We start from the raw sequence: 12,291 nt of genomic DNA, 5'->3' as shown, positions 1-12,291 counted from the left end.
GTGTGTATATCTGTTTAAAATACTGTATTGAGGTGCTATTTTTCGCTTCTGGTGCACATTCAATGCATTGCCCATTTACTATGTGTTTTGTCTAGTCATTCGGAATTCTCATCAGCCGATTGCCTAAACACTTAAATGTCTAGCATACATCTGCGTGAGCTTTTCTAATACAAAAGTAGCCTGCCTGAGCCATTTCATACAAAAAAGCACCCTCGCACGTCAGTCACATGATTCTAGCAGAAGGTGCGCCAGACATTTGTTTGAATCTTTTTTTCCAAAGAGAGTCTCTGTGGTAAGATGGTAAAGTAAGATGAGGAAGTCGACCATCCCCTTACCTAGCGTGTGGTCTCCTCTGGGCTGCCTTCTATGAGCTACTCTGCTCATCTCTAGCCATCCCACCCAGGCCCTAAACACACATCTGATTCAAATAATCTGAAAGTGGATGGCCTTAGGGGTGGGACAGGGAGGAATACCATGTCAGTATGTATTCTACTGTACCCATGTCCATTATGTGGTGTGTCCACTGAGTGGCGGAGAGTGAATTCGGACATTAGTTGGCATGTGTCAGTTTATGCCTGTAGTCAGCAGACAGAGTAGTTTAGGGCTGTGAATGAAAGGTCATTTCTTCCAAGAAGGTTATCAATCGGTCATTTGGGATCCACAAAATAAAAACCACAACCCCCTTGCCCCCCCAAAACCCCCCCCCACAATGCACCGTAATGCTCTCCTGAAAGACCTGAAACGGAAATCTACTTTTTAGAGCTGCATCCCCTTACATTGAAAGTTGATGGTCTAATGTGTGATGTGTGGGGCGATGGGAGGCCCCACCTGCAGGCACACACACACACACACACTCACACCGCACTCGCGCTACGAGACACGCCGGAGAGGTGTTGCTGCTCTGGTCTCCGGCACAAACTGCCGCCGGGACTGTCTTTATTCAAAGTGTGCATGCTTGAGCCTCGTTATGGGCCGCGCATGCGTAGAACCGCGAATTACTACGCAACATCCCTGCTTTTTTCCCAAACAACGATCAGTGATCAACAGTATAACTTAACAACATATTCTTCAAACATAAATGTTCCAGCACGACCTAGATGACTAGGCAGGGTCCATAATAAAGTCTTAGAACCTCTGCGGCGGCTTACGCCCCGCCCGGCTCGGGTACCTGCCTGCCTCGGCCTGAGGCACCTCTTGTGTCCCTTGAGTCTCGGCCAGTCCATCGGGTCTCGGTGGCGGTTCATCGCTCGGCTCAGGTGCCGGAGGGTCGACTTCATCCGTTTCGGCAGATCCCACGCGCTTGAAAAACGAGACATTCCTGGTGACAGTTCCACGTGCGTTGGCCGCTGTGATCATCGAGCCCTTCACATGCGTCACCCCTAGGGGCTGGGTTTCGTAGGTTAACGATAACTTTCCTTCTGCTCTTCTGTTTCACATCAATACGGTATCCCCCACCGCAATCGGCCTCTCCGAGAGCTTCCTCCTGATCGTCTCCTTTTCATTCCGCACCGCCCTCTCCGTTCGCACGTGATCCTTTTCAATCTCCCCCGGCTGGCGGCCTTCCATTTCGGGCAGGAGCCCTCTCGGTACACGCTTAAAGAGCGCTTCGTCAGGGGCGACCCCGTTTGACTGATGGGGGGGTCGAGCGGTACTCTCGAAGGAAGTCCACTAAGTTGCGTCAGATGTCTGCGCCTCCATCTGCTGATATGCAGAACACTTTGTTTAGCGTTCGCATGAAGCGCTCTACCTCCCCATTTGCCCTCGGCCATAGTGGTGTGACTTTCCTATGGCGTATTCCCCTCCCCTCTCCTCACAGTACTGAGCAAAACGTTGCCCCCAAAATGGTGCCCCATTGTCTGAGCATATCTCCACCGGAAATCCATGCGTGGCGAACATTTTCTCCAGCGCCATGATGGTGTGGTCACTCGCCGTCTACCCCACCAGGTCAACCTCCGGATAGCGGGACCATTGGTCTGTCACCACTAGAAAGTAGAGCCCTCGGCCGGTGGATCCAAAGTCGGCATGGACCGTCCCCCGTGGCTGGTCACTTCTCTCCATGGTTTGGATCGGCGGGGCCCTGTCCACCGGGTGGGCTGCTTGGCAGGGGATGCACCTTCTCACAAACTCCTCCACTCTACTTTCCAGGTCGGGGAACAAGACCTTGAGTCTGTCTTGCTTTCATCTTGGCCATCCCTTGGTGCCCATTGTGTGCGAGCTGCAGAACCTTGTCAACCAGTGTTCTCGGGATGACAATCTAGTGACCCCTTAGCAGGAGGCCATCCTCGGCTACGAGAGCTCATGGCGTGCTTTCCAGAGGGCCTGCAGGTCTTTCTGAGCCCCTGCGTTCCTTCGTGAGTTGTCCTGCAGGACCTCTCGCCATTCTCCATTTGCCATAGCACCCTTGATCCTTGTGAATGTCTCGTCCATGTTGGAGTCTTCGGCGATCTCCTGGCAGGATAGGGCAACGGGCAACACCGATTCGACCGCGAGATGTATCGCTTCAACACCCTCTGCCATTTCGACTGTCTTTTGGCCTCCCTGCACCTGGATGGCGGGACAGGTAAACTGCCGGGTTGTCAGGTCCTGGTCGATACAGCAATTTGACCCCGTACTCCATTAACGACAGCATCCATCTCTCTATTCTAGGCGGTGGTTTGGATGATGTTCCGGACAAGATCGGGATGAGAGGCTTGTGGTCGGTTACCACCACTTCCGGATATATATTTTGGGAAAACCGGAAGTGCTTGCACTCCCATAGGATGGCCAGAGCTTCCCGCTCGATCTGAGAGTACCGTCTCTCCATCTCTGTTGGCGCTTTGCTGGCATATGCGATGGGCCTCATGGTTCCCCGATTGTCGGCCTGCATGAGGACAGCCCCCAGTCCTACGGGGCTGGCATCGACAACAATTTCGGACTCCCGATCCAGATTGAAGTATGCCATCGTTTCTTGTTCCGATAGGGCATTTTTGATGTTGTCGAAAGCCCTCTGTTCTTTCTCCCCCCAGTTCCAGGCGATGTTGTTTCTGGTTACGCTCTCAGGGGTTCCGACAGGGAGGCTAGATCGCGGATGAAGCGACCACAATACTTCACCATACCCAGGAAGCGTCTGATTTCAGATGGTGTGGTTGGCGGGGTAGCTTCACGGATATCCTTCACTTTTTCGGGATCAGGTGATATGCCCCCCGCGTGGAAGACAAACCCGAAAAATTCCAGCCTGTCTCTCAGGAACTCACACTTCTCTTTGTGCAGTGTCAACCCTAGGTCGCGCAGCCTCACTAGTGTGTTTTCCAGGCGCTTTAGGTGTTCAGCATCGGAACGGGCAAAGACCAGAATGTCATCCGACATGTTTATCACTCCCTTGAGTCCGGACAGGTCTCCCCTGATGGTATTCTGGAAGACCTCTGCCGCGGAAGAGATACCAAAACTGAGTCTTTTATATTGGTATAACCCCTCATGCGTCGTAAACGTCGTGATGTATCTTGAATCGGGGTGGAGCTCTAACTGATGGTACCCGGACCTCAAATCCAGTTTTGAGAAAACTTTCGCCCCTTGAAGCTCCCCAATGATGTCGTCCAGGGTGGGTGTTATGTGGCGCTCTCTTTTGATCACTAGGTTGGGAAGCCTCATGTCCACGCAGATGCGTACTGCACCCGGTTGTTTGGGCTTTGGGGCTACCATGATCGGAGAGACCCACGGAGTGGGGCCCTCTACCTTCTCAATGATGTCCTTGTCTATCAGGGATTGCAGCTCGCTTTCCACCTGTGTCCTCAAATGGAAAGGGACGCAGCGGTGTTTGAGAGCCGTTGGTCTCACAGACCCATCGATGTGGAGGCGTATTGGGTCAGCCTTTAGTTTCCCTATCCCTCGGAATATCATTTCAAAACGACTCAACAGATTTTCCAAGTCAGTGTGCAAATGAGAAGTGTACAATGTCCAATGCCTCAGCCGCAGCACAACTCAGAAGGGAATGCGGGCTCACATCTGTGACAAAGAATCTTGCCCTTATTCTATTTTGTCCGTGAGTGACTGGGGCCACGAATACTCCTTGGATGGGAAGCGGTGTGTGCCCTCCGAAAGCGTATATCCGTGCTGTGGACTCTGCTAGGCCTGGTGGACCAGGGAGTGCGTTGAAGTGTTCCGTCGCCAGCACACAGACGGACGCCCCAGTGTCTATCAAGACCGGTGTGGGTGTTTCCCCAATGTTAACTGTGCACTTGGATTGTCGTCCCCTGCCTGGGCCTCCAGCTATGCTCGAGATGAAGAAGATTTCGTCTTCCTCCTCCTCGGCGATGTTCAGGTTCTGTACGCCTTGTTCAATGGATGATACACCCCTCACTCTCCGAGTGCTGCCTCTGGCAACCCTTTCGGGCCCTCTCAACACGGCGACAGGTGCGGATGCCCTGCACACCCTAGCATAATGTCCTGGGGTGTTACACCGGCCACAGGTCCTCGATTTGGCTGGACAGTCACCCATATGTGGCAGGTCGTACCCACAATATTGGCACGAGGGAGCGTTGCTATGCCCCCCCCCCCGGGTTATCGCCTCCTCTTGACTTCCACCTTGACTTTCCTGGGTGAGTGCGGCCAATTTTAAAAGCCTCACCTTCGTTCCTCCCATGCGTTGCTGCATCCATTTTCGCACCCCTCGCGTCATCCAGCTCATAGGCCCTTCCTGTGTCCAGAATCTGTTGTAGGGTCAAGCCAGGTTCCCTCAATACCTGCCTCCTCAGTTTACCAGAGCTGCAGCCCTGCAACAACTGGTTCCGAACCATCTCCTCTTCATTTACAGCTTGCTAGAACTGAGTCGTGCACAAAATTGATCCAATGACTCTTCCTCTCGTTGTCTTTCCGCACTCATGATGAACCTATCAAAGTCTACATTCGCCATTGGCAGAAAACGATCTCGGAGCGCCTGCTTCACTGCAGCATACGTCGCAACCGGAATGTTCAGAGAGTCATATATCTTGTGCACCTCGGCCCCTGCCGAGTACACCATGATTGCAATTCTTTCTTCGTCCTCCGTGATCCCCGAGGCTGTGAAGAACATCTCCAACCTCTTCACCCACAGGAGCCATTTAGGCCCCAACTTAGAAGGTGGGCCCTTGGTATCAAATTCGGGCATGGGGGCTAGTGTACTGTTCACCCTGTGAGGGATGGGGGCAGGAGCGCCATCCTGTTCTTCTTCCTCTCCCATATCCCTGCGTGGTACTCACAGAAATACGTTGAACTGCTTTGAAGACAGGGCCCCGGAACACCCTTGGCGCAATATCTTTTCCAGTGCCTCTTTTCTTCTTTTTCCTGTTGTATTGACAGAATGCCACAACCTTGCGGCTGCACAGGCTGTGGAGAGTCCAAAAATTCACTATTATCGGTGCAAATTGCAGGTGGCGCACGAGCACCCTCACGGGCCGCAACTACTGCGTTCTGCGCTCGATCCAAGATGGCCACCGGCCACATGTGTGAGCCCGTGCCGACACGGAGCAGTGTTCTCCTCTCTGGACGCTACCGGAGCGGAGGACTGCTCCTGCGCCGTCCTCGTCGCCAGTGTGATGGTGTGGGGCGATGGCAGGCCCCACCTGCAGGCACACACGCACTCACACCGCACTCGCGCTAAGAGACACGCCGGAGACGTGTTGCTGCTCTGGTCTCTGGCGCGAACTGCCGCCGGGACCGTCTTTATTCAAAACGCGCATGCGCGAGCCTCGTTATGGGCCGCGCATGCGCAGAACCGCGTATTACTACGCAACATAATGAAAGAGCTACAATTCGCAATCTGCACTTTCCAGCATTAGATTTGCCACAGTGTATTGTGCCAGTCCCCCTGAAGCCCTGGAACTGGCACTTGTATTTTTCAACAGTACATCCCATTATGCTTACTTAAATACCAAGTTTGGAACTTTCCAGATATTATGATGCCTGATAAAACACAGCCAAACAGAATGTTCCCCAACTTGCACATCACTGTTTCACTAGAAGCCCTGGGACCATAATTACCTGATTCAAACTTACTGATGTTTTTGTGGTGGATGGCATGCTCCCAGAAACTACATCTCTGATGATGCCAGCTAATGAGCTACAGTGACTTTATGGTGATTGCTCGGCACTTCAAAACGTTTCCAGCCGTTTATTGAGCCTAATTATAAAATAGAAATCTTATTTTTTTTTTGTAAAAAGCATTTTCATTTCATCTTTTATTTTTATTGCACTTAAATTTCTCGACTGAAAGGCCAAAGTATAGACACACGACATGACTCTTCAGATGGCAAAGCTGCTATCCTGTCATTCAATGTCTGATAGGACAACAGCTAAATCCATGCAGCACAGTGACATTATTTATTGGAGAGGACGGGGAAGGGTGGGTGGGGTCTACTCTGCAGATGCCTGTGTTTGTGGCTTTTAAAATGATTTTAACAAACTGTTCTTGCATTCTCAAGGCTGGTGACTGTTACCGGTGGGACTGCTGTGGAGTGCTTCTATATTTTGCTCCCGCTTGGGTCGCACTGCTCCGGCGGGGCTGGTGATGTGTTCCCAACAGAGCTGGGAACCCCAGCGGGCCTGCAGCGGCTAACGCCAGCATCCCATCCTTGCTGGGGATGTGAGCCTTCTCCTCGGATCGCAGCAATGCTCCCTCTCCTTTGGTGTACCCAGGCAGTGACAGGGAAGCAGTGTCCTGCCCGTTATTCCTGTCAGCGCTATCAGATGTCGAATGAAAATTCAGGGCCCAACTGTCGGGTGGACCGTTACAGACCTCCCTCACCAAACACTGACATTCGGGCAAGGGTGGAAGAGCGAGAGAAAGTCAGCTTGAGCAATCTGGTGACCTGGAAGATTCACTGTAATGAACGAGAAAGGCTGAAAAGTGAGAAGCCAACCCAAAATCCTAGGATTCATGTCTGTCGTGCCATCCAAACCAAGGGGGCATGGTCCGAAACAAAGTTGAAATGTTGACCTAACAGGCAATAACAAAGAGACACAATGGCCCATTTCACCGCCAGGCACTGTAAGGGTGCATAAGGAGGAGACTGACACACAGAGGTTCCCCTGGCCTTTCTCACATTTTTAAATGCAGCTCAAATGCCAGGGGGAATAATTGCCTACCCATGGACTTTCTCAAACTCTGTACTTGCATTGAGCCTCTCCAGTGGCTCGGGTAAGCAGACCTGTACACTTCCCTGTCAGGTACTGCCCTTTAGTTTCTCAAGTCAGTTCAACACACTAGGGGATATGCCGCCCTTTCCCTAGCTTCTCTATTGCATAGCTTACCAACACCAGGGGGAATGACTCTCTTCCCCTGGCTTCTCTCTGAGTCACACAGTTCTGTGGGTGTGGTTCCCAGACCCAGACGTTTCTCTTCTCCTGCTCAGGCAGACCTGGTTCACTCACCTGCCAGTTACTGCAATGAAGGAGATGGCTTAATGTTTGCTTTTCCTGTCGGTGCGGGTCCCAGACCCGGGCTTCATTACTGCTACTGGTATCACATTCTGGGGTGTCCACGTTAACCCTGTGGAATGGGTCAAATGTTCTCTTTGCAACCGGCTCGGTGACCCAGGTGCCTGTAAGGGATTGTTCTGGTGTCTGGTGGTTCATCCCTGGCTCTTCAAAACTCTCTTGCTGGTTTTTCTTGGTCTCCTGTGTCTCTGTGGGTGCTGCGGCAGCTCTGCAGCGTGTCCTGCTGTGTAGGCTGCACGTCCGCGCCAAGGGTGCATGTCCAGCCTGCTTCTCGCATTGGTTCATTTGCTTCTGGTGTGCACCACTCGGAGCTTCCACTGCAGACCGACTGGGGACGCTTCCGACTCCCGGGCAGTGTCCCTTGTAGATTCTGATGTTCTTCTTCTTGCCAACTTTGAATCGTGCGGTTCCTACAGGGTTGGCTCAGCTTTCTCTTCCGGAGTACTCCTATTTCTACTGTGGTTTCTCCAATGAGCATTCTCAAACCACTTAAAGGCTTATTGCTCTTGTTGGAAGTGCTCTTCAAGGCGCTGCACCTCCTCCTCATCCCAGTACCTACCCCAGTAATCTCCCTGAGATCTATTGGGTTCTTCTTCGTTCCAGTACTTTGTCCCTTTTGAATATGACTGGAATACATGGGATAACAAGGTAGGGGTATAGTAGAGACATGAACGCTTTCTTAGCCTCGTCCCTACTCCTGGGTTTCACTTTTTTTTTTTCTTCAATAAGTCGGTCAGTGGTGCTGCTAGGGGAGCAAAGTGAGGAATGAACCTCCTGTAGTAACGTACAATCCCAAGGATGTCTAGGTGTCACTGTGAATGGTAAGCAGCAAATGGCTTCACTCTTATCTTTCTGAGGTCGTAGAATTCAGTTTCCTGAGTGGTACCCTAGATGCTTGGTGCGAAAGGCCCTAAAGGATGTTTTCTTCAGATTGATCTGTAGGCCTGCCTGGTTCAAGGTCTGAAAAATTGCTCTGAGTTATCTTTAGTTATCATCCCATGATACTCTATGGACAACAATTTCATCTAAGTAGGCACCGCCGTATTGTTAGTCAGACCTTAAGGATTTATTCATAAGTCTCTGAAACATGGCTTGGGGCCCATGAAAGCCTAAAGTTAGAACGGTGAACTGGAATAGGTCTCATGGGGTGGCAAATGCTGTCTTCCTTTTTTCCTCATTTGTAGGGGTATCTGCCAGTACCTTTTTGTGAGTTCAATAGTTATGCAACAGGCTTAGCCCAGTCAGTCCAATAGATCTTCTATCCTGGGCATTGGGTAGCCTTCAAATTTGGAGATACTATCGAGCCTTCGAAAGTCCATACAGAATCGTATGCTCCCATCTGGTTTTGGAAAAAGGACAATAGGGCAACACCATTGACTGCTGGAGCGCTCGATTTCCTTGTCGATAGCTTGAACTGAAGCTTCTGGGAGACTATACGGTTGCATCTGTTCTGTGTGATCAGGTGAAGTATGTATGCTCTGGTATGCTTCTGCCATACGCCCTGGTAAGGTCAAGAAGGTACTCTGGAGTCCTTCATGGAGAGATCTAGTTCACTCTTCTGTTGCTGAGCTCTGGATTGATGTGCAGTGCCTCTATCCCGACATCCTCAATCTCTGGGTGGATCTGCGGGTTGTCATGTACTTCTGTGCTGATCAGACCTACCGTGGTTGAGGATTCTACCCACTTCTTCAGAAGATTGACATGATGCATCAGTAGCGTGCGCCTCCAGTGGTCTTGTCAGTACCTGTTGAATAGTATAGGGCCCTCACCATGATGCCAGCATTTTGTTTTTCGAAAGTGGGCAGCAACACCATTACCTCGTGGCCAAGTTGAAATGTCTGTAACCTGGACCCCTTATTATAGTGTTTTCCCAGGATTTCCTAAAACTTTTGAAGATGTGTTTGTGCAACGTTTGTAGTTTCTCCACATGTTCTGGGAGTTTTGGGGTGTACTCTCTGAGGGGTTAGTTTCTCATTGTTCTTTTGAAATGCCCAAAAGGGTTCTATTTTGATGTCTGAATAGCATCTCAAATGGGGCAAAGCCGGTAGAGATTTGGGGGGTGTTGTGTAAGGTCATTAGCAACCATGGTATCAAACTATCCCAGTTCTTGCCCCCATTGTTTTACGAAGCATCTGCTTAATGAACTGATGGTACTTTTTGACTAATCAGTCTGTCTGGGGAAGGTACACAGCCATTTTCAGATGTTCAATGTGTAAGGTTTGACAGACCTGTTGTAAAACGAATGACATGATGCTCATCCATTGATCGATCACAATCTCGCTGGGTATACCTACTCGGGCTGTGAAGGGGATCAGTACATCACAGCCTTGTTGAGCAGTGATTCTGCGTAAGGGAAATTATTTGCGATACCTGATGGCGTAATCCACTGTCACCGGTAGATACTTGGGCCCTTGATTTAAGGCCTCCAGATGCACCACTATGTGCATGCCGATCTGATTAAATGGTTTGGTGATCAGGGGGGCATGGGTTGTAACAGATCTTTCAGCACATTTGCCCTGTTTGTCAACTGGCATTCTGTAAACGGTTGACAGAACCTAGAAGTTTACCCATGTACACCATCCAAAAAAAAAAAATCTGAGGATCTTCTGGGTTGTGTTCTTTCTGTAACTAGGCGCCCTTCCCCTATCTGCACATAACTCACCTCTAAGACAGTTTTTCAATATTTTCCCGGTACAAGCAATTGGCATATAAGACCTTTATCTGGGTTGTTGATGACGCAGTAATACAATCTGTTCCTTTTCATAAAACGTGGATAAGTCCCCTGTGCTCCTTGTTGGACAGCAAATACCCTGGCTTTCTTTAGAGTGGGGTCTAGTTGTTGGGATGCTCTGAAGCCGTCTCCTTGCTCATCTAGCCCCCACTCTATGGCAACATAGTCCGTTCCTACCACTGCTGCAATTTTATGGCTTGATGGAAGACTTGTCAGTCGGATTGAGCCTGGTAGTTTAGGAGTTGAATGGCCCGTTTCAATTGCTGCTGTAAGTGCCTTTATGAGGTTCTCTATCGTATTGTTACCATCCCTCTTCTGACACCACTTGTCACGCCTTAGGGTCATAAATAATCACGCCATACAACGATATGCTCTTATTTGGATTTATTAGCTGAACCAGGTTGCTCACAATTACAGCATTGCAGGCACATACCAAGACATAGTGTCCTTGGTCAGTGGTTCTTTGGAGCCTCTCTTCTGGCTTCTCTCACTTCTGGGCTCCATGTCAATTTGTCCAGACGTACTCCACCTGATCTGCTTCGTCTGCTCCCTCTTGCTGCAAAGACAAGTGTGTGACAAGTCTCTGTTGGGTTTCACTCCTTTTATTCTCCTTTCCTTTGATTGATTGGTTATTCTTTAGGCAAACCGATATCTGGCGCCGCGGTTGAACCCTTGCTAGGGATGTGAGGCATCGGTGAGGGTGCCGCAAAGCGCTTCTGTATTTTGCTTCCACCGGGATTGCACCACTCCGGCAGAGCCGGTGATGTATTCCCACTTGAGCTGTGAAACCAAAGAGGGCCTGTGGCAGCTGACACCAGCTTTGCATTCCTGCTGGGGACGCGAGTCATCGAAGCGTAACGCAGCAATGCTCCCTCCCCATTGGTGTCCCCAGCAGCGGGAAACCAGTGGCCTGCCCATTATTGTTGTGCCGTTAGTTGTCGAAGGGAAACTCAAGACCCACAGGGGGCGATGCAGCCCGTCCATTGGCCCGACTGTCAGGCGGACCGTTAGTCTGTCGAACAGAAAGGCGTCATCCAGTATGTTTTTTCATCTTTTAAATCTCTGGATTATAGTCCCTTTCATAATGGAAAAATAACCCCCAGAATGCAATTTTACCTAGGGCTTGATAAGCAACCCATGTCTGCTTTTGGACAATTTGGGAGCGTTGTAAAAGAATATTACAGTGAAACCGAATACAAACTCTGCACAGGTTCTAAAAAGCAAACCAAAGTTTTCAAAATATACTTGTTAATTATGTTGGGGGCTCATGTCCCACTTTGTTACATTATTATTTAACAGTTGGCTATCCACAACACCACATGTTTGTTCTCTGTATTAATTGACTGGTCCTGGTTATTCTGACAAGAGTGTCTATTTAAGCAGCTAGGATTCAGTTCACCTATGTTGGTTCTTGTGAGCTGAGAAACCGGATTCTATACCTAAAATCAAAGGAGAGTTGTATTTGATATTGCTTGTATGCTACATTTGAACATGTTACCTGTTGAGTATAATTCTAATTATTTGGTTAGCTACATTACTTCAATCATACTCACAACTGTAAACCAGCTTCAAGTTCAAAAATAGAACAAGGGGAACACTTTATTTAGATTTCAAACTGTAAAAAGCTATGTTTTTTTTCTATGAAGTTGTAGCAAGTTAAAAATAAGCACAGGTCTTCTTTGGTGTTGAGTGGGTAGTCTTTAAATGTGTTACTAGAAGTCTCAGTTTGGGAAGAAAAAATAACAGAGTGGATGGACTTATACTTGCCTACCCAGGAACTAGTTTGGAGCTATTGCTGAATACAAAGGAAAGATTGTGACGCCATTAACCTTTAGAAACAACGTTATAACATCAAAATAACCATGATATTATGCATAGCAAATGCCAATATATTGGCCCTCCCGAGAAGATCAAACAAGAGCACTTTTGTTACTTCAACCATAATGCTTAATTATAGTGTTTTGGTTAGGTTCTAAGCAATTTGACATTCTGACACATACAGAAAAAGTAGTATGAAGAGTTTAATTTATTATCTCATGATAACACTTATGCTTTAGAAAGCTTAGAATAGGGTTCGTCTTCAGGCTACCCAATTGGCAACCAAATCATTG

General features: G+C 49.2%; 1 protein-coding gene across 8 annotated transcripts in view; it reads left to right on the top strand.

Annotated features, from left to right (window-relative positions):
- EPS8 (EGFR pathway substrate 8, signaling adaptor) overlaps positions 1 to 12,291 on the top strand; it is a 1,868,600-nt gene that overhangs the window by 1,063,438 nt on the left and 792,871 nt on the right. The window lies entirely within an intron of this gene.

Source organism: Ambystoma mexicanum, chromosome 12, assembly GCF_040938575.1.
Source record: "Ambystoma mexicanum isolate Mex_15411 chromosome 12, UKY_AmexF1_1, whole genome shotgun sequence".
In the NCBI taxonomy this organism is placed as follows: Eukaryota; Metazoa; Chordata; class Amphibia; order Caudata; family Ambystomatidae; genus Ambystoma; species Ambystoma mexicanum.
The sequence above is the reverse complement of the archived record's forward strand: the minus strand, read 5'-3'. Positions and strand labels throughout refer to the sequence as shown.